The sequence below is a fragment of the Equus caballus genome, chromosome 25 (genome assembly GCF_041296265.1).
Source record: "Equus caballus isolate H_3958 breed thoroughbred chromosome 25, TB-T2T, whole genome shotgun sequence".
NCBI classification, from domain to species: domain Eukaryota; kingdom Metazoa; phylum Chordata; class Mammalia; order Perissodactyla; family Equidae; genus Equus; species Equus caballus.
The window spans coordinates 15760196-15779231 of record NC_091708.1 but is presented as its reverse complement, the minus strand read 5'-3'; the positions used below and the strand labels follow the sequence as shown (position 1 = coordinate 15779231).

The following is a 19036-nucleotide window of genomic DNA, read 5'->3' as shown; positions in this document are numbered from 1 at the left end:
TCTTCTTCGATTTCTTTCAACAATGTTTTATAGTTTTCAGTGTACAGATCCTTCACTTCTTTGGTTAAGTTTATTCCTAGGTATTTTATTCTTTTTGTTGCAATTGTAAATGGGATTGTATTGTTAATTTCTCTTTCTGCTACTTCGTTGTTAGTGTATAGAAACACAACCAATTTTTGTATGTTGATTTTGTATCCCCACAACTTGACTGTATTCCTTTATTGTTTCTAAAAGTTTTTTAGTGGATTCTTTAGGGTTTTCTAGATATAAAATCATGTCATCTGCAAAGAGTGACAGTTTCACTTTTTCTTTCCCAATATGGATCCCTTTTATTTCTTCTTCTTGCCTGATTGCTCTGGCTAGGACTTCCAATACTATTTTAAATAAGAGTGGTGACAGTGGACATCCTTGTCTGGTTCCTGTTCTTAGAGGTATAGCTTTCAGTTTTTCTCCATTGAGAATGATATTTGCTGTGGGTGTGTCATATATGGCCTTTATTATGTTGAGGTATTTTCCTTCTATACCCATTTTATTGAGAGTTTTTTTTTTTATCATAAATGGATGCTGTGTCTTGTCAAATGCTTCCTCTGCACCTATTGAGATGATCATGTGGTTTTTATTCTTCATTTTGTTAATGTGGTGTATCATGTTGATAGATTTGTGGAGCTTGAACCATCCCTTCATCCCCGGATTGAAACCCACTTGATCATGATGTATGATCTTTTTAATGCATTGTTGTATTCAATTTTCTAGAATTTTGTTGAGGATTTTTGCATTGATGTTCATCAGTGATATTGGCCTGTAATTTTCTTTTTTTGTGTTGTCCTTGTCTGGTTTTGATATTAGGATAATGTTGGCTTCGTAGAATGAGTTAGGAAGCCTCCCCTCCTCTTCAATGTTTTGGAAGAGTTTGAGAAAGACAGGTATTAAGTCTTTGAATGTTTGGTAGAATTCACCAGGGAAGCCATCCTGTCCTGGACTTTTATTTTTGGGAGGTTTTTGATTGCTGTTTCAATCTCCTTACTGGTGATTGGTCTATTCAAATTCTCTACTTCTTCTTGGTCCATTTTTGGAAGGTCGTATGTTTCTAAGAATTTATCCATTTCTTCTAGATTATCCAATTTGTTGGCATACAGCTTTTCATAGTATTCTCTTATTATCTTTTGTATTTCTGAGGTGTCCATTGTAATCTCTCCTCTTTCATTTCTGATTTTATTTATTTGAGCCTTCTCTCTTTTTTTCATGGTGAGTCTAGCAAAGGGTTTGTCGATTTTGTTTATCTTTTCAAAGAACCAGCTCTTGGTATCATTGATTTTCTCTATTGTTTTTTTAGTCTCTATTTCGTTTATTTCTGCTCTGATTTTTATTATTTCCTTCCTTCTGCTGATTTGCGGCTTTGCTTGTTCTTTGTTTTCCAGTACCTTTATATGCACTCTTTAGACTGTGTATTCGGGATTTTTCTTCTTTGTTGAGGTAGGCCTGAATTGCTATAAACTTCCCTCTTAGAACCTCTTTTGCCATATCTCTCAGATTTTGGCATGTCGTATTTTCATTTTTGTTTGTCTGCAGGAATTCTTTGATTTCTCCTTTGATTTCTTCATTGACCCAGTCGCTGTTCAGTAGCATTTTGTTTAATCTCCACATTTCTGTGGCTTTTCTGGTTTTCTTCCTGTAGTTGATTTCTAGATTCACACCTTTGTGGTCAGAAAAGATGCATGGTATTATTTGGATCTTCTTAAATTTACTGAGACTTGTTTTGTGGCCTAATATGTGATCAATCCTGGAGAATGTTCCACGTGCATTTGAAAAGAATGTGTATTCTGTGGTTTTTGGATGGAATGTTCTATCTTTACCTACTAAGTCCATCTGATCTAATGTGTCCTTTAAGGCCAGTGTTTCCTTATTGATCTTCTGTTTGGATGATCTATTCATTGATGTAAGTGGAGTGTTAAAGTCCCCTACTATTATTGTGTTACTGTCTATTTCTCCTTTTATGTCTGTTAATAGTTGCTTTATATATTTAGGTGCTCCTATGTTGGGTGCATAGATATTTACAAGTGTTATATTTTCTTGTTGGATTGTTCTCTTTATCATTACGTAGTGCCCACCTTTCTCTCTTGTTACAGTTTTTGTTTTAAAGTCTATTTTGTCTAATATAAGTATTAATACCTCCACTTTCTTTTCTTTTCCATTTGCAGGGAATATATTTTTCCATCCTTTCACTTTCAGTTTGTGAGTGTCTTTAGCTCTGAAGTGTGTCTCTTATATGCAGCATATATATGGGTTTGTTTTTTTATCCAGTTGGCCACTGTATGGCATTTGATTGGAGCATTTAGTCCATTGACATTTAAAGTAGTTATTGATAAATCATAACATTAATTTTAATGAGTAGAATGAAATCTGGTTATAGCTAATCTATTTAAAAATTGAGTCACCAATCCAATTATAAACATTTTCCTTATTCATTTCCTCATGATGCCTACTTTATCATAAATGAGCTTCGTATATATAATTGGGCAATTTTTGAGCTTTTTCAACATGTTTCATTAATTTCTGATTCTATTTTTTGTCTTTTAGCTCAAGTGGCTCTCAACCAGGGGTGATTTTGCCCCTCAGGGGACATGAGCCAGTGTCTACAGATATTTCTGGCTATCACAACTGGAGGAGAAGGTGCTACTGGCATCTGGTGGGTAGAGGCCAGGGATGTGCTAACCATCTTACAATCACAGGAGAGCCCCACAACAAAGAATTACCCGGATCAAAATGTCAATATTACTGGGGTTGAGGAACCCTACTTTAGCTCTGTATTTTCTTTACTGATGTTTTATAATCTGTCTAAGTGCATTAAATGTAATTTAAGACCAGCTACCTCCCCCATTTCTCCTTCTTTTCAAAATACCAATTGGTCAAGTGAAACTTTCCCTATTTGCAGTTGATATGATTTTATATATAGAAAACCCTAAAGAACCCACAGAAAACTACTAGAAATAATCAACAACTACAGCAAAGTTGCAGGGTACAAAATCAATTAAAAAAAAAACAGTTGCATTCCTATACACTAACAATGAACTAGCAGAAAAAGAAATCAAGAATACACTCTCATTTAAAATTGCAACAAAAAGAATAAAATACCTAGGAATAAACTTAATGAAAGAGGTGAAAGACCTGTGCACTGAAAACTATAAGTCACTATTTAAAGAAATTGAAGAAGAGACAAAGAAATGGAAAGATATTTCATGTTTATGGCTCAGAATAATCATCATAGTCAAAATGTCCATACTATCTAAAGCAGTCTACAGATTCAGTGCCATCCCAATCAGAATCCCAATGACATTCTTCACAGAAATAGAACAAAGAATCCAAAAATTTATATAGAACAACAAAAGACCCCGAATAGCCAAAGAAATCCTGAGAAAAAAGAACAAAGCTGGAGGCATCACAATTCCTGACTTCAAAACATATTACAAAGCTATAGTAATCAAAACAGCATGGTACTGGCACAAAAACAGACAGAGAGGACAGTGGATCAGAATTGAACGCCCAGAAATAAAACCACACATCTACGGACAGCTAATCTTTGTCAAAGGAGCCAAGAATGTACAATGGAGAAAGGAACGTCTTTTCAATAAATGGTGTTGGGAAAACTGGACAGCCACATGCAAAAGAATGAACGTAGACCATTATCTTTCACCATACGCAAAAATTAACTCCAAATGGATTAAAGATTTGAATGTAAAAACTGAAACCATAAAAATCCTAGAAGAAAATATAGGCACACTCTTTGACATTGGTCTTAGCCATATCTTTTCGAATACCATGTCTACTTGGGTAAGGGAAACAAAGGAAAAAGTTAACAGGGGCTGGCCCCGTGGCCGAGTGGTTGGGTTCACACGCACTGCTGTGGGTGGCCCAGTGTTTCATTGGTTCGAGTCCTGGGTGTGGACATGGCACTGCTCATCGAACCACGCTGGGGTGGTGTCCCACATGCCACAACTGGAGGGACCCACAACAAGGAGTGTGCAACTGTGTACCGGGGGGCTTTGGAGAGAAAAAGGAAAAATAAAATCTTTAAAAAAAAAGAAAAAGTTAACAAATGGGACTACAGCAGACTAAAAAGCTTCTACAAAGCAAAGGAGACTATCAACAAAATGTAAAGACAACCCACCAACTGGGAGAAAATATTTGCAAATCATTTATCAGACAAGGGGTTGATATCCAAAGTATACAAAGAACTCACACAACTCAACAACAATTAAAAAAAAAACTCCATCAAAAAGTGGGCAGGGTATATGAACAGACATTTTTCAAAGGAAGACATACAGATAGCCAACAGGCCCATGAAAAGATGCTCAACATCACTAATCATTAGGGAAATGCAAATCAAAACTTACAATGAGATACCACCTTACACCAGTCAGAATGGCTGTGATTACCAGGACCAAAAACAACAACTGTTGGAAAGGATGTGGAGAAAAGGGAACACTCACACACTGCTAGTGGGAATGCAAACTGGTGCAGCCGCTATGGAAAACAGTATGAAGATTCCTCAAAATCACTAAGAATAGGGGCCGGCCCTGTGGCCGAGTGGTTAAGTTCACACGCTCTGCTTCGGCGGCCCAGGGTCTCGCCAGTTCAGATCCTGGGTGTGGACATGGCATCACTCATCAGGCCACACTGAGGCGGCGTCCCACATGCCACAACTAGAAGAACCCACAACTGAAATACACAACTATGTACTGGGGGGATTTGGGGAGAAAAAGCAGAAAAGAAAAAAAGATTGGCAACAGTTGTTAGCTCAGGTGCCAATCTTTAAAAACAAACAAAAAAACAAAACTAAGAATAGAAATACCATATGACCCAGCTATCCCACTACTGGGTATCTACCCAAAAAACTTGAAATCAACAATCCAAAGTAACATATGCACCCCTATGTTCACTGCAGCACTATTCACAACAGCCAAGACATGGAAACAATCCAAGTGTCCAGTGAGCGATGATTAGATAAAGAAGATGTGGTATATATACACAACGGAACTACTCAGCCATAAAAAAAGACAAAATTATCCCATTTGCAACAACATGGATGGACATGGAGGGTATTATGCTAAGTGAAATAAGCCAGACTGAGAAAGACAAACACCAGATGATTTCACTCTTATGTGGAAGATAAACAAACACATGGACAAAGAAAATAGCTCAGTGGTTACCAGGGGAAGAGGGGTGGAGGGTGGGCACAAGTTGTGAAGGGGAGCACTTATGTGGTGACAGACAAGAAATAATGTACAACTGAAATTTCATAATGATGGAAGCTATTATGAATCTCAATTTTAAAAAAAACAACAAAATATCAATTGGTCTCCCTGAATGTTTATGTTTGCAAATGAATTTTAGAATAGCCTCTGTCAAGAAAAAAGAAAATTCTTTTCAGATTTTGACTAGAATTGAATTGGTGTTACAAATTAACTTATATTCCCAGTCAACCTTCTATTATAGCTCTAGTTTGTAAGTAGCAAGTCTTTAACCAAGGAAAATTTCCAGTCAAATTTTCTAGTTTTCTTACTTTGTCATAAACATCTGCTATGTTTATTCCTAAATATTTTACAAGTTTCTTGCTCTAAAATGGGATCTCTTTATCATTAAATGGCTATTTCTGGATACCACTTTTTATGTCAAACAACATTACTAAAACTCATAATTTGAGTAAAGTTTGGCTGGTGTCTTTCTCTTTTCAAGTCATAAAGTAACACAGTTTGTAGATTCTTTCCAATGTTTATCTTATTTTCGTTGAGTTCTTACAGCATAAGCTTGGACTTCCAAGCTAATTTTAATAAATAATATTGATAGATTTAAAAATGTAAAATATTTCTCAATTAAGTGAAATCTTCTTGACTTTTAATATTGATCATTTATCCTTTTAAGTTAAAAATAACAAACAACTTGAAATAACCCTTTGTGTGAAAAATGTAAGCTACAGATCTTTGTTTTAAAGTAGTTACTACCGGTCTTTTGATATTATCACACAGTAAGTACATGTGTGTATGTGTACGTATATATCACACACACATATGCACATATACATATAATAGACCTGTAAAAAATTAATGTGTCATGGCAAAGAGCCGGATGTGCTAGCTAGGTTAGGATATGTTGGCAATGCAATGATGTGCTTAAGCTCCTTGAAGTACAAGGAGTTATTCAGGAGCCATCAAGGGTAAAAGGTATCTCTGTAGCAGGTCAAATTGTAATTTCCCCTGGCATCCCTGCAGAATAACATGACTGATTCTTGAATGGACTTGAACAAAAATACTTCTGACCTAATCTTTAGTCCTTCAGTGATAGCAATCCCTAAACCCCTCTTTACCAAGATCTGTTTTGTCACCTCATCCACCTCTTTACAGATTTTCCTGGAGGCTTCACAGGGCAGTCAAGAGTGACTGAGCTGCACATTCTCTTCACAGATCAAAACTGTACACAAACACTTCTCTCCAAACGGACTCACATTTCTGGCTCTCTCTATAAATATATGGAGTCATAGAAGTTTGGAGTAAGAGATACAATACTGACAAAATAAATTATTTAATCAAATGATCACACACTTTTTTTGGTCTGCATTTAGCCTTCTGTGAATACTATTAAAACAATGGTACATCTGCATTTGAGGTGCTTATGATCAAACTTTTTCAGTGTGTTTCCCTTCTTAGGTACAAAGTATTAGACTTAGAATCTGATTGGCAATAAGGAGCGATGGAAGGATTGTGAAAATGAATTGCAACCCAAATGATACAAGGTAGAAATTGATAAAGAATATTCTATATACAAAATTCTAAGAAATATTTCCCCAAGGTTCAGGAGGTCATAGGTTTCCCCTTGATTGCTTCACATAATAGACAGGAAAGCATACCATAATCACATATCAACCATGACTTTTAATTTGTAAAGTTGACATTGATAAGCGACAGGAAGGTAATATCTGTTTATAAATTTTATGTTTCTGTACACTTACTATTTTAATATTAACCTTAAAATTTCTACAGTGTATATATAATGTTAAACAAGTCTTATTTGAATTTAACATCGTGCTTATTAAAAGTATCTGTATGGCAGGTTGCCCAGTAGCATAGTGGTTAAGTTTGTGTGTTCTGCTTCGGCAGCCCAGGGTTCACAGGTTTGGATCTTGGGCGCAGACTACACACAGCTCATCAGGTCATGCTGTGGGGGCATCTCATATACAAAATAGAGGAAGACTGGCAACAGATGTCAGCTCAGGGCCAACCTTCCTCGCAAAAAAAAAAAAGTATTTGTATGGATCGTATCTTTTTCTGAGTGCTTACTTTAAACATTTTATGTATTTTTGGGCATTCAAAGAAGCTCTTGATTTATTACCATTAATAAGAGGCTTAAAGGTTTGAAGAGGTGTAAAAATGGCTAAACCATTAAAAAATTCTGACAAACTGTAAAAGAAATGGCACGTTGATGTTAAAGGAGTGATCAAGTAGACTATGAGTAATAAAACCCACTGTGGCTAAAACGGACAGAGAACTCAGAAGATTGAGAATAATGACTGGATAAAAGAAGAGTAAAACACCCTAGGACAAATCGAATAGCTCCCTCCAGGTATAAATAGCCAACAAGCCATTATCATTGAGGAGGGAATTACCCAGGAAACGTGTTACAACTGACAACATCATATTACACTTGTAGTCTGTCCTCATGTTACACATCTCTCTCCGTCCTTCTGCTACAGGTATGTCTATCATATTCAAAGAACACTTTCCTATATATTTATACTTTACAGTGATCCTTGATACTCAGAGGAATATATTTTTGACAAGATTTGCTTACACCTTCTGAAATCTGTAGTTATATAGTGATAATAGTATATGGCTCTCCAAAAGTTTGACCATTGGACTCATAAACTATTGTAACTGAGAAGAATGAAGTTGGTAATTACGTTTATCCTAAAATAAAATACACCAACACTTTAATAACTATTATTATGTTCTCCTAGAATTGCACATGTTGCTTTGGGTAAAGTTGGCATTCTGAATTACTACCATTTAGATTCTAGGGAACAGAAGAGGTATCTCAAAGGCCGTAGAAAGTAAAAGGTAAGAGCAAAGGATGTGGAGTTTGACAACTTGAATTAGAACCCTACCTGTGTAATCTTGGCCAGTTAATTTACCTCCCTGTGTTTCCATTTCTTCATGTGTAAAATGGGGGTAATAATACCTACCTCACTGGCTTGTTGCAAGGATTAAAACAAGCTAATTTAGGAAAAGCACTTAGCACAGTTCCTGACATGCAGTAAATATTAGATATTTACTATAATAACACCTACTTCATCCGTCTGTCTGTCTGTCCATCGTCCATCCATCCTCCATCGACTCACCCTCTTGGTTCTGTTTCTCTAGAAAACCTGACTAATACACATTTTCAGTTTGGATTCTAAGGCGATCCTCTCTGTCCAAAGGACTAAAATCTTTTCAGCATATGAACCCATTAAGAACAAATCTCCCAGAAGAATTGAAGTCCGAGAGGCACAGAGCCGCTGCATCAGCAAGCCACGCCCAGAGTTAAGGAGGTGGACATAACTAGTACAGTTCAGACTTGTTGTTCAGAATGGACATAACCAAATAATCAACCCACTTATAGAATAATCTCTAGCCAAAGACCACAGAACACATCTGTAGGTGAACAAGTTGGATTTGTCACCCGTTGCAGCGAGCGAGAAAACACACCGTGGGTAACCGCCAGGTGTCTCAGGAAGACAGGGTTAGCAGGAACTTACGGGAGGGGGGCTTTGACTGAGTGATTTGAGCAGGGTCCAAGGAAGCAGGCTTCTCTCTAGATTGGGTACTTTCAGAAAGCAGGGAGAATTTTATGATTTTCTCAATAAATCTCATCTAAGGGCAGGCAGACTAGTGAGACTGAAGCTATAATTGGTAAAGAAATAGCAGTCACTCCTATTAGCTGAGAGAGGGGGCTGTTTGGTATTTTGTGGCTTGGACGATCCTCATGTTTTGTCTGTGTTCAGATGTGAATTCAGAGTGGTCTTGTTTTTGTCTTGATCCATCACAGTCAGAGAATGGCCTTGTCTGATGCTGATGTCCTGTGAGATTGCCTATGTTCAACAGGAGAACACCTCAGCTGACAGCACTAGGCCAGCTCCTGGGAACCAGGGCTTCTTTTCTCTTTCTCACCATCTTAGCGAAGTTCATTTCTGACTGGGTGGGTGACCCCTTGTGAAATCTCAAGTCCTATCTTTTCAATTATTACTTTCAGCAGCAACATCCGAATTCTGAAATGAACCAGGGGCTCATAAAACCACAATTAAAATTATAGCATGAATATAAAATTAAATTTAATTAAGATTAAAAATGATCAACGAGATGACCAAACAAAACTGATCAACAGAAATGTGTAAATTTCATTATATTCATACGACACAAGGTCAAATTTGGGAAAAAACTCATGGGAGACTATGAATTCTCTTATAATCAAATCCATTATAAAGAACGAGAGGAAGAAAGAGTAAGAGTCAAGCAGACCCTGCAGAGGGCCCCAGAGAGTAGGGTGGGAATGGGCTGCAGAGACTAGTCTTTCCTGTCTGCTCCTAACCAGTAGCTACTTCCCACACAAACCCCACAGAGCCCAGGGATCTCCTGTGCCCCTGGATTAAGGATTGAGGGGCCCCTGATCAGCCTGAGTCATTATCTACAATGTCCTTATCTTCTCCCAGATGACCCCCTCGGTGCCCTAAAGAAGTAGCATGGGTCACAATAACTTCTGCGAGGTGCATGCAATTCATATCTCAGTACCCTAAAGTCAGCAGTACGTTTGCCTACGTCAGAATGCCACTATCTATTTGATTGCAGCACTAACCATTGTTTGTGGTGTTAGCAAATTGGGGTTGACGATCACAACTTAAATTGCCAGGACAGCAAAAAGTAATTACAGGACAGCAAAATACATGACATTTGGTTTTATCACTCCAAAAATAATTCAACATCTGAAGGAAACTTAAGTGGTTATGAAACTAATCCATATACTTGCAGGAAGTACCACTCATTCTTCACATCTAAGGCTCCACTATTCCTGGGCTCACACCTGGGTTATCACTGCCCGATCAAACTGTCTGCAGGAATCAGTGTTAATCTTGAAGACAGAGCAAATGATTCAATGGGCAAGGCTGTGATCCAGAAGATAGTTGATGTGCTATTTTTAAAACTTCTCACTGATACAATAATCCACACTTGTAGAAATTTCTTAGACTATCTCAGTAGCTAAAAAATGGACAAATCTGGAATGGTCAGATTCCTTTACATTGATTTGATGTGGAAATCAAATACTGGCTAGCAAGAAAATTACACTGTCAACTGCTCACAGTATGTTGTCAGTTTTACCCTATACATCTTCATGGTTTGCACCAAACATAAGTCCTTCATCATGAGTTGGTTGATCCTATCTTCCTAATCAGTAGAAAATGGAAAGGAGATTGTGTAAAGGGAAGAAGCACAGATTATCGGCCTGTAGATGTGCTGGGGGACTGAATGTGCCCAAGAAATCTGAGAAAGGACCCTAAACAGAGACCGACAAGGAGCAGATGTTTCATTCACTCCCCAGTTGCCTTAAAGGTCGGTCCTGTCTATAACATATCTACGCTGAAATACCCACACAGCACACATCTCCACTGGACAGGAAAAACTCCCAGATGAAAAAAGTCTGCCTCTTTGACTACCATGGACCTTATACCTTAGCTTATTTGATTCATTTCAGAGAAAGCCTTGTGAAGAAACTCGGACTGTCAAACTTTCTGTGTCTCAGACTCACCTGGAGGGCTTGTTACAACACTGAGGACGGGATTCATCCCTAGGCTTTCTGATTCATTATATCTGCAGTGGGAGCTATGAATTTGCATTTCTAACAAGTTCCAACATGATACCGATGCCACAGGTTTGAGACCGCCCCTGGGAACCACAGATGAAATTCTTTACTTTATTATTTCCTGGGCTCTCTGAGGGCAGGCCTCTCTCCTCGCCCAAGGCTCTCACAGTTGTGTTCAATAAATGATTGTTAGTGAGTGAACAAGGAAACTAAGGCAGAGAGAGACTAAATGGTCTGCCCGAGTTGGATGTTTCTCTTCTTAGCCCAGCCAAAGGGGGAACAGCTAAAGGGAGTGGTGGTGGACAGAGAGGTCTATCATTGGAAATGTGAATGGTACCAAATGACAGTTCACAACGAATTAGAATTTGTGTGGATCTTTTAGAAAACCGCTCCAAAGAATTCATTAGAAATTTTCTATATCTTTTCTCTGACTGCTGTGGAACAAGTACTTAATGGAATTACCTTTACAAATATATTAATTTATTCTACCCTGAGGATATTATATTCAGTGATTTGGCAAAACTAATGTGAACTAATAACAGACACACATTTACAGAGACTAAGCAAATTTTCCAGTAGAGAGATACTTAGCCATTTGGAACAAATGAAAGTTGAGGTATAGAGATTACAGAAGAGCTGTAATGTCCAAAAGAAGTACTAGTGTTTACAGAGAGAGCAGCACAAATTGATGAAAATTCAGAGCTAAAATGCATGCTGACAAAGGAAACTATCACAAGGGGGTGGAAAACCCACCAGCACCACCACTGAGAAATTCTCAACCACTGACAGATGCTCAGGTTCCAGAGACATTCTCCATATGTCTCTTCCCTAAGGATGCATGAGCTACAACTACACCTTCTCAGAGCACTTGGTTCTCTCCAGTGGAGTCAGGCAAACAGTGACTGCCCACTCACTTCCATCCTGCCAATGAAATATCCCGTGCATACTGTCCCTTTAAAAATCCTAAATCTGTTCCACAGACCAAAGCTGAAATCTCACAGCCTACAGGGACCAACATGAGTGAAATTGGGAGAACTTAAGGTAACAGGTAGCAACATGACTCGGTTAACCAAGAATTCTATGCTCTGTTTAAAGGGGAAGCTGTTTCCCAGATTCACGAGATTGCTGCCTTGTGGAATGTGATCCCAGTGTTATCAGATCTGCCAATCTTTCAAGGGGTGTCAGAACGTGGATTTGCAAGTAAAGTTTCCTGTTAAAAGTGTGTAACCCAAACAAAACATGTTTGTAGGTAGGACGGGGCCACTAGCCTTCATTTAGGACCTCTCCTTAGACTCCAGGAAGTCCTTCTTGGGTCCTGTTTTCCTGGTTATTGCACCACCTCCTTCTGGAACTGTATTCTGCTCCTCCTGTGAAGAGCACTCCTTCTGTTTTCAAACTCTATCACAGGCTCAGAATTCTTCCTCCCCTAATTCCTGAAGGATAAGCCAGGTGGATCATGGTTCCATCAGGAATTCTTTGATCACTTCACATGCTGATCTTTAGTGATGACTTTGCCATTGGTGGGGAGTGGGGGTGGCCTGCTGTCACATAGCCCGGAGCTAACTTAAGAGGTGGAAGCTTGGGTTCCATTCCCCATGCTTACACTTAGTTTCTCTTCAGCCCTTACCATTCCATCTCAGGCCCCTGGTACAATATTCTGAAAATGCACGTGGGCCCCAAGAAAGAGAGCACTCTGCCCAGTTGCTCAGAGTATGAAGACTGTCAAACCACAGCTAGAGAAAACCACAGCATTGAAAAAAACTGAATCAAAGAATTAGAGGATGTGAAGACAACTCTGCTTAATTCTCCCAATTTGGGTACAATTACAGAATAGAGCACAGCCCTTGTAATAATTCTGCAGGTCAGAATGGTCTAATGCTTCTAATTCCTTCTCTAGCGCTGCCTTCTTCATTTCTTGTAAGAGGAAAAGTGAGAGGAAGGGAAGGGGGTTGTATATCCAGGTTTTTCTTGATGGTTTACTTACTCATACACTGAACCAATATTTATTATCTTACATTTTTTATACATGGAGCATACAGTCTTGAGTAGACAACAATAGAGAATCAAACAGATAATTACAGATTGTAAAAAGTGTAATCTGGCAAATAATCAAGATAACGCAAATAATCACAGAGGAAAACTTAGCACACATGTATTTGCTGTGTGTCCATACTCCTGGCCTGGGATAGAAGGGGGTAGGTGATGTCCCCTTTGGGAGGGATTCCAATGGGGAAGGGCTATGTTCACTCTAAGTCCTAGGAAGGCCATAGAGGGGCTGCTCTGATGGCCCACTTTATGCTCTTACAGGAGATGTCAAACCCCAAGGTTCTGTCCACCTAGTGATGCCAGGACCCTCTTCTGCCTGGTGGGCTCCTACAGCAGCTCTGAGCTCTTGAAGGAGAGATCAATTACAGGCATTGGTGGTAGTTGCAGGGAAAATATAACTAGCCCACAAACAATTAGACATGTGACAGTTTAGTAGGAAAATCTAAATGTCATAGCTGGCAGCTGAATCAATGCTCATTTCCAACTCCTTTCAAGAAGATAATATGCTGGCAAAGGATCCAAATTTAAACCTACCCTTTCTCCATCCCCACTTCCACCTCTTTGCTGTAAGCAAGAGAACCTTGGACAATCTGCTTGCAACGCAAAAGTATGGAACAAAAACGGTACCTGAGCAGAGAGCTGAGAGTGCAGACTAGAGGACAAAGCTTAGCCTGTAGAATGGAGTAAATGGAGTCACAGGCTAATGTGTCAAAGCAGCAGGTGTCTTACTAAACATCCTCAGATACACCTCCTTGGAAGGACTGTACTCAAAGTGAACTTCCAGAAAGTTAATCAGAAGGCTAAGTGTGTGGGCCTTGATATCACATGTGTTTGTTGTGTGTGTGGCCAAGTCTGATCTGCTATCTTCCTTCCCAGGGCATGGATTCAGACATTCACAGAGCATCTTTTGTTATACGGACAAGTCCTAAGTTAAAAAGGCCTCCAGGTAATCACTGTAAGTCAGTAGTTCTTAAACCTTTTTCGGCCTCATCACTTTTGAGAAATAGTCTAGCTCCTATAAATCCTTTGGTCACTGTGACTTGACTTCTCACACTTGCCAGAATCCCTGAGGAAACATGTTGCTGTAATTTGTGGGCACACTCCCCCTGGCCCCCAGGACTATCCTACCCTCTGCCAACAATCAGTTGAGATTCTCTATAAGATGACATAGAGCATCTCTATGTCTTACAATTACAGGAAAGATTATGATTCCTCAACTGAGGAAGCAGCAACTCTTTGCTTAAGCAAAACTTATTTTTGTCTGAGCCCATGTATTTTACACAAGCCCGGAAGTATAGGACACTCACATAGAATTTATGGGAGAGTTCAAATGTGACATCACTTTAGTGCTGGCATAGGGCCCAGCACAAAGAAAAATGTCAATAAATACATATTGAATAAATGCTGATAAATATCTGATAAACATTTTTAAGGTCTAAGGCCATGATACAATAGACCTTTTAGGTGGCTATGTTTGTCATATCCAAAGGGCATTGTCAATGTGAACTTAATAAACATTAAAAATTAGGTGAAAATATAAAACAAAATGCTTAAATGTGTATTTGTCCCAAATAACAATGACTTCCAGGTGCACATCTCATACCTACCGGCTACTTTCCTGCAGATGGCAAAGCCTTACTTATTCATGACTGACTTCTGTTTAGAAACACCTAATTCCTGGCATTGACAAGATCTCTTCTTGGAAAAGAGATTTTTCAAAAACACTTATGATATGAGCTTCTCTAAAATAGTTTTTCTTAAAATAAGATCCACCTGCCAACTGCATATAGCATCATGTGGGGTAATTGTTTAAAATGTAGATTCCTAATCAACCATCTTCTCTGAACCTAATCTCTGAGGAGCCAGGAATCTACGTTTCTAACTCTTCTAGTGATTCTCATACATAGTGAAGTTTTAGAACCACTGCTAAGACCTTGAGAATAGGGAAAGATAATTTCCAAAAAGAAAAAAAATGAATTGAACATATGAAGGCTCCTTGCAGATACATAGGATTTTGCAAGCATTAATGACTCCATTCTTTCTTCCAAGGGGGATTTAAATATATAATAACCACACTGTGTAGGTAACAAAACTACGGGAAATGTGAGTACCTTAAAGGCTACAAAACTAGCATTGTAATTATTAAAATAAAATCCACAAGAAACTAGAATGAGCACACTTCTTCCCACCTGTAACACATACACACACAAACCTTCTCTCCAAAGGTAGAATCTAAACTTCTTTCAGAGACCCTGGTGAAAGTGAACATTACCCAGTTTACCCACATTACCCACTTTATGATTTGTGCAGGACTAGACTGAACTGGGGCGATCACAGATACCCAGGTGTATCCAGTTATTAAAAAGTTCCAAAGTTGAATTTGATTCAAAAGTCTGTTGGGATCTCAGACATTCCTATTAGCCCAATAAGAAAATATCAACCCCTCCAGAGAAGCTAAAGAAGCTTAGAAACCCATTCAATACAGTTGGCCCTCCATATCTGTTCCCCAACCGCGGATCACCTACTAGTGTTTACGACCCGCGAATGTGGAACCTGGAAAACAAAGGACCAACTAAGGGACCTGAGCATCCACAGATTTTGGTACCGTGGGAGGTCCTGGAACCAATTCCCTATGGATACTGAATGATGACTGTACTTCCATGGCCCTGAAGAGCCAATCTGGAGTAGGGCTGGTCTCCAGGGAGAAGAACAGGTACATACAATGTCAAAGGGCTAACAGAAGGGCCTGGCTGTGGCTTTGCTTTCTCAATATATGGGGTGAGAGCAGCTGCCCATAAACTTGTCTGGAACTCAAAACCAGAGCTAGTAACACTTTGCATCCTTAGTTGAGCATCAGCCAAACCTAGGCACTCCCTTCAAAGACTCAAGTGGGAAGGTCAGAGCCAGGGACGATTAGTGCTAGCATAGAATGTGAATCTTCCTTCTTTTTGACATCTTAATCACAATATGCTTTTCACTCTTATCCTGAAATACCAGATTTCCCTTATTTATAGTGTGATATAAAGTCCTCAAAGAGATAGGGATTGGGGCAAATGAGCCCTACAAATCCCCGAGGGGCTTGAGCCAGTTGCTACCACCGCTCACACACCACTGTCTACCCCTTGGAACAAAGAGGATAAAACCTTATCTTTATTAGGGCATGAGGTTAAATTAGCAAAAAACTGCAAGCTTGTTGTTTTTTTAATATTAAGAGACAGGGAATCTTTTTCTACTAGTATATAATCCTGCTGAGTTTATGAAGACAGATGGGAAATTAGGAGAAACTTACTTCACACGGGGAAGCAACCTTAGGTTATTTTCACATAAATTCTCAACTGACATTCATCTCTATAGACAACTTGATCACATCAGTCACAACAAAACAAACATATAATTCTCTTTCTCAAACTCTTTTCCCTGTTCTGATCCTACATGGAAAACATGTTCTCATTTGTAAGTGGGAGAAGAAACCATTTGCTTTCAGGAGAAAAAAAAAATCATTTGAGAAGGACATATTCTGAATGCCATAATTTTCCCATTTTTAGAGTAAAAATAACTATGGAATAAATAGATACATGTACATGTTACAGAAAAAAAATGTGTGCTTGCACATGTGTGCAAGTCTGTATTTTTTCTCCCAATCTCTGCTTGATCCACATCACAGGTACAAATCCCACTGCCTTATTTCATAGGATAATCATGCTTGAGCTGGAAGAAACCTTAGTGTTCAATCTGTACATTTTACAGATCAGCAAAATGAGACCTAGAAGGTTGAGAGTGGTTTTTGCAAGGCCACATAGATCACACAAGAAGCAAGATGAAAATCTAAATTCTCTAACTCCTGGCCTCGTGCTGTTTCCAAAGGACCATGAAGCTTTTTCCCTAGGGTCTCTACTGAGATCCCATATAGGTTGGTTAAAAAGTATAAAGAGTACTTTTATTGTTCCATCTGTAACCTGCCTGGGTGTGGAAGACATACCAGCAGTGTGATGGCGTCAGAAGAAAAACTGGCCTGCTGCTGCTTTTAGAGAAAACATAGTCCCCAAGTCCTTCTGTCCTGACAAAGCTGATACTGTTGAAAACATGTATCTGCAGGAGGTGAGTAAAAATCAGTGATTTCAGGCCTTCGGGTCACTTGACATTTCTTATAGCTCTTGGAAAATTCTGTTCAATTCTGTGCAATACAAGTTTATGGAGCATTACAGCAGAGGAGGCCAGTGCCCTGCCATAGTCCCTTGGCACTCGCTGTTTTCTTACAAGGCAACTCTCAGCCTAAGGGCTTTCTGAGGAGCAGGAGTACACTGGCTGCATGCAGGACTGGGCAAAGAGCCCAGGAACCAGCGCCCCATGGAGTCAACCTCAAACAACGATGCCACTACCATGTGATAAGTACTTCAGCTTCCTCGCCCCTCAGTGGGGAGAATCTGAGGCACATTCCAGGCAGCCTCCCAGAAGTCTCCAGCATGCCCTGAGCCTCAGTTCTGCACCATGGGAACCTGCTCTTTAATGCACCTTGTGTTAGCTTCATTCCTTTCCATTTCCTGCTCTCCACAGGTACTTTCAAACTACTTGCACTCAAATCTTTGTTTTAGGGTCTGTTTCTGGAGGAATCCAACCTGAGACAAGCATACACTCTGTACAAATCACTTTTCTACACTAGGTACCAAGAGATATGAAGATAAAAAAGATATCACCCTAGGCCTCAAAAGTTTGAGCCCAGGGAGGGATGGGAAGACTCCTCCGTATGTAACCACACAGGGAAGACAAGAGAAGACAGTTTGGGAGGAGACTAGGAATATAGACAATAAAAACATGTTCACTAATGAAAGATTCTCACAATGAAAAGTGGAAGTTGCCATTAAGAACTCAGCATGAAATTCTCTACAGCAAGAAGGAGTCAAAGAGCCTAGGTAGTAACAACAACTAAGGTCCCGATTTCACTTGGAAATACGTGTCAGAGAATTTGTCATTGCTTCTACAATGCAAACCTGAACATCAATCCAAAAGAAAAAATTTCATACAACCCAGCTTTGTTTATTAGTGTCAAGGGCAGGCACAAAACCCCCCAAACTGGTTGGCCCAAGATTAATGGGCTATTTTGCATCCTGTGTTTGAAGAATGTCAAAACTGTCTTTTCATTCAAAATAGACTAATTTCCGTGGAAAGCAAACACATTAAACAGTTAAATTTTGTGTATGTCATTAGGTTGACAAGTCAGCCATTTGAGTTTTCACTTGAGCTGGCGGCTGTGCCACAGTCAGCCAAATGTTTGCAGGTCACAGACATTGGCGACACAGAATCCTATAAATAACTCTCCTTCAGCCCGAGATGGTTCCTGAATAAAAATGACAGAACAGAGCAAGTGGAATAAAAGTATACAATCGGACACCCCAAGGGCATTCCTGAGCTGATAAAATGCTGGCTTTTTCATGGTGTGTGGTTCCAGCTAGGTTGTCCTGTGAGCGAACGAGCAGTAAGCATCTACCTGCCATGTGCTCGGTACCTTAAAAACTCTATTTAATCCTCAAAGCACCCTAGTGAAGCAGGTATTATTATTATTACCCTTTAATAGATAAGAAAATAAACTTAGAGATGCTCACTAACTTGCTGAAGGTCATACAGCTATTTTGTCGGACCCTCAAATCCAAACCTTTCCCAAAATATCATGCTGTTTTCCTTTAGGGCGGAAAAGAAAGTACACCAAATTTCAGCTTCAAAGTCATTTGTCTTAGGAGATGACACAGATGAATCTGAACAATTGTCAGCTGAGAGGAACTTATGTTTTAGTATCACAGAGTTGAAATTCCTATTCAGTCAAATAACTTCTAGTTCCCAGGAAAAGGAGTCTTTAAAGGATTCTTTTTATTTTTCGGCTAAGCCATTCTTTTGTGTACTATCAAAAGAAAATTAATTCCTAAGTTATCTAAATTCCATGTAATACACACAAAATTAATATTAATCTCCAGAAAATCTGAAGATTTTTCTCAAGGCATAGCTGCAGGATTTAATATCAAGTGATGAGGATACTTTGGGAAGGATGGTGAACACATTAGATTTCAAAGAAGGATGAACACCCACACAGAAATGATAACAGACAATGTGAAAA

The 19036-nt window shown here is 39.1% G+C and overlaps 1 protein-coding gene and 1 long non-coding RNA gene across 6 annotated transcripts in view; one reads left to right on the top strand and one right to left on the bottom strand.

Annotated features, from left to right (window-relative positions):
* Window positions 1–3129, top strand: part of LOC138920713 (uncharacterized) — a 37742-nt gene extending 34613 nt beyond the window's left edge. Inside the window, exon 5 of the long non-coding RNA XR_011432405.1 lies at window positions 2578–3129. This is a non-coding gene — a long non-coding RNA (uncharacterized lncRNA). The remainder of the gene's footprint in view (window positions 1–2577) is intronic.
* Window positions 1–19036, bottom strand: part of PLPPR1 (phospholipid phosphatase related 1) — a 263835-nt gene that overhangs the window by 89361 nt on the left and 155438 nt on the right. The window lies entirely within an intron of this gene.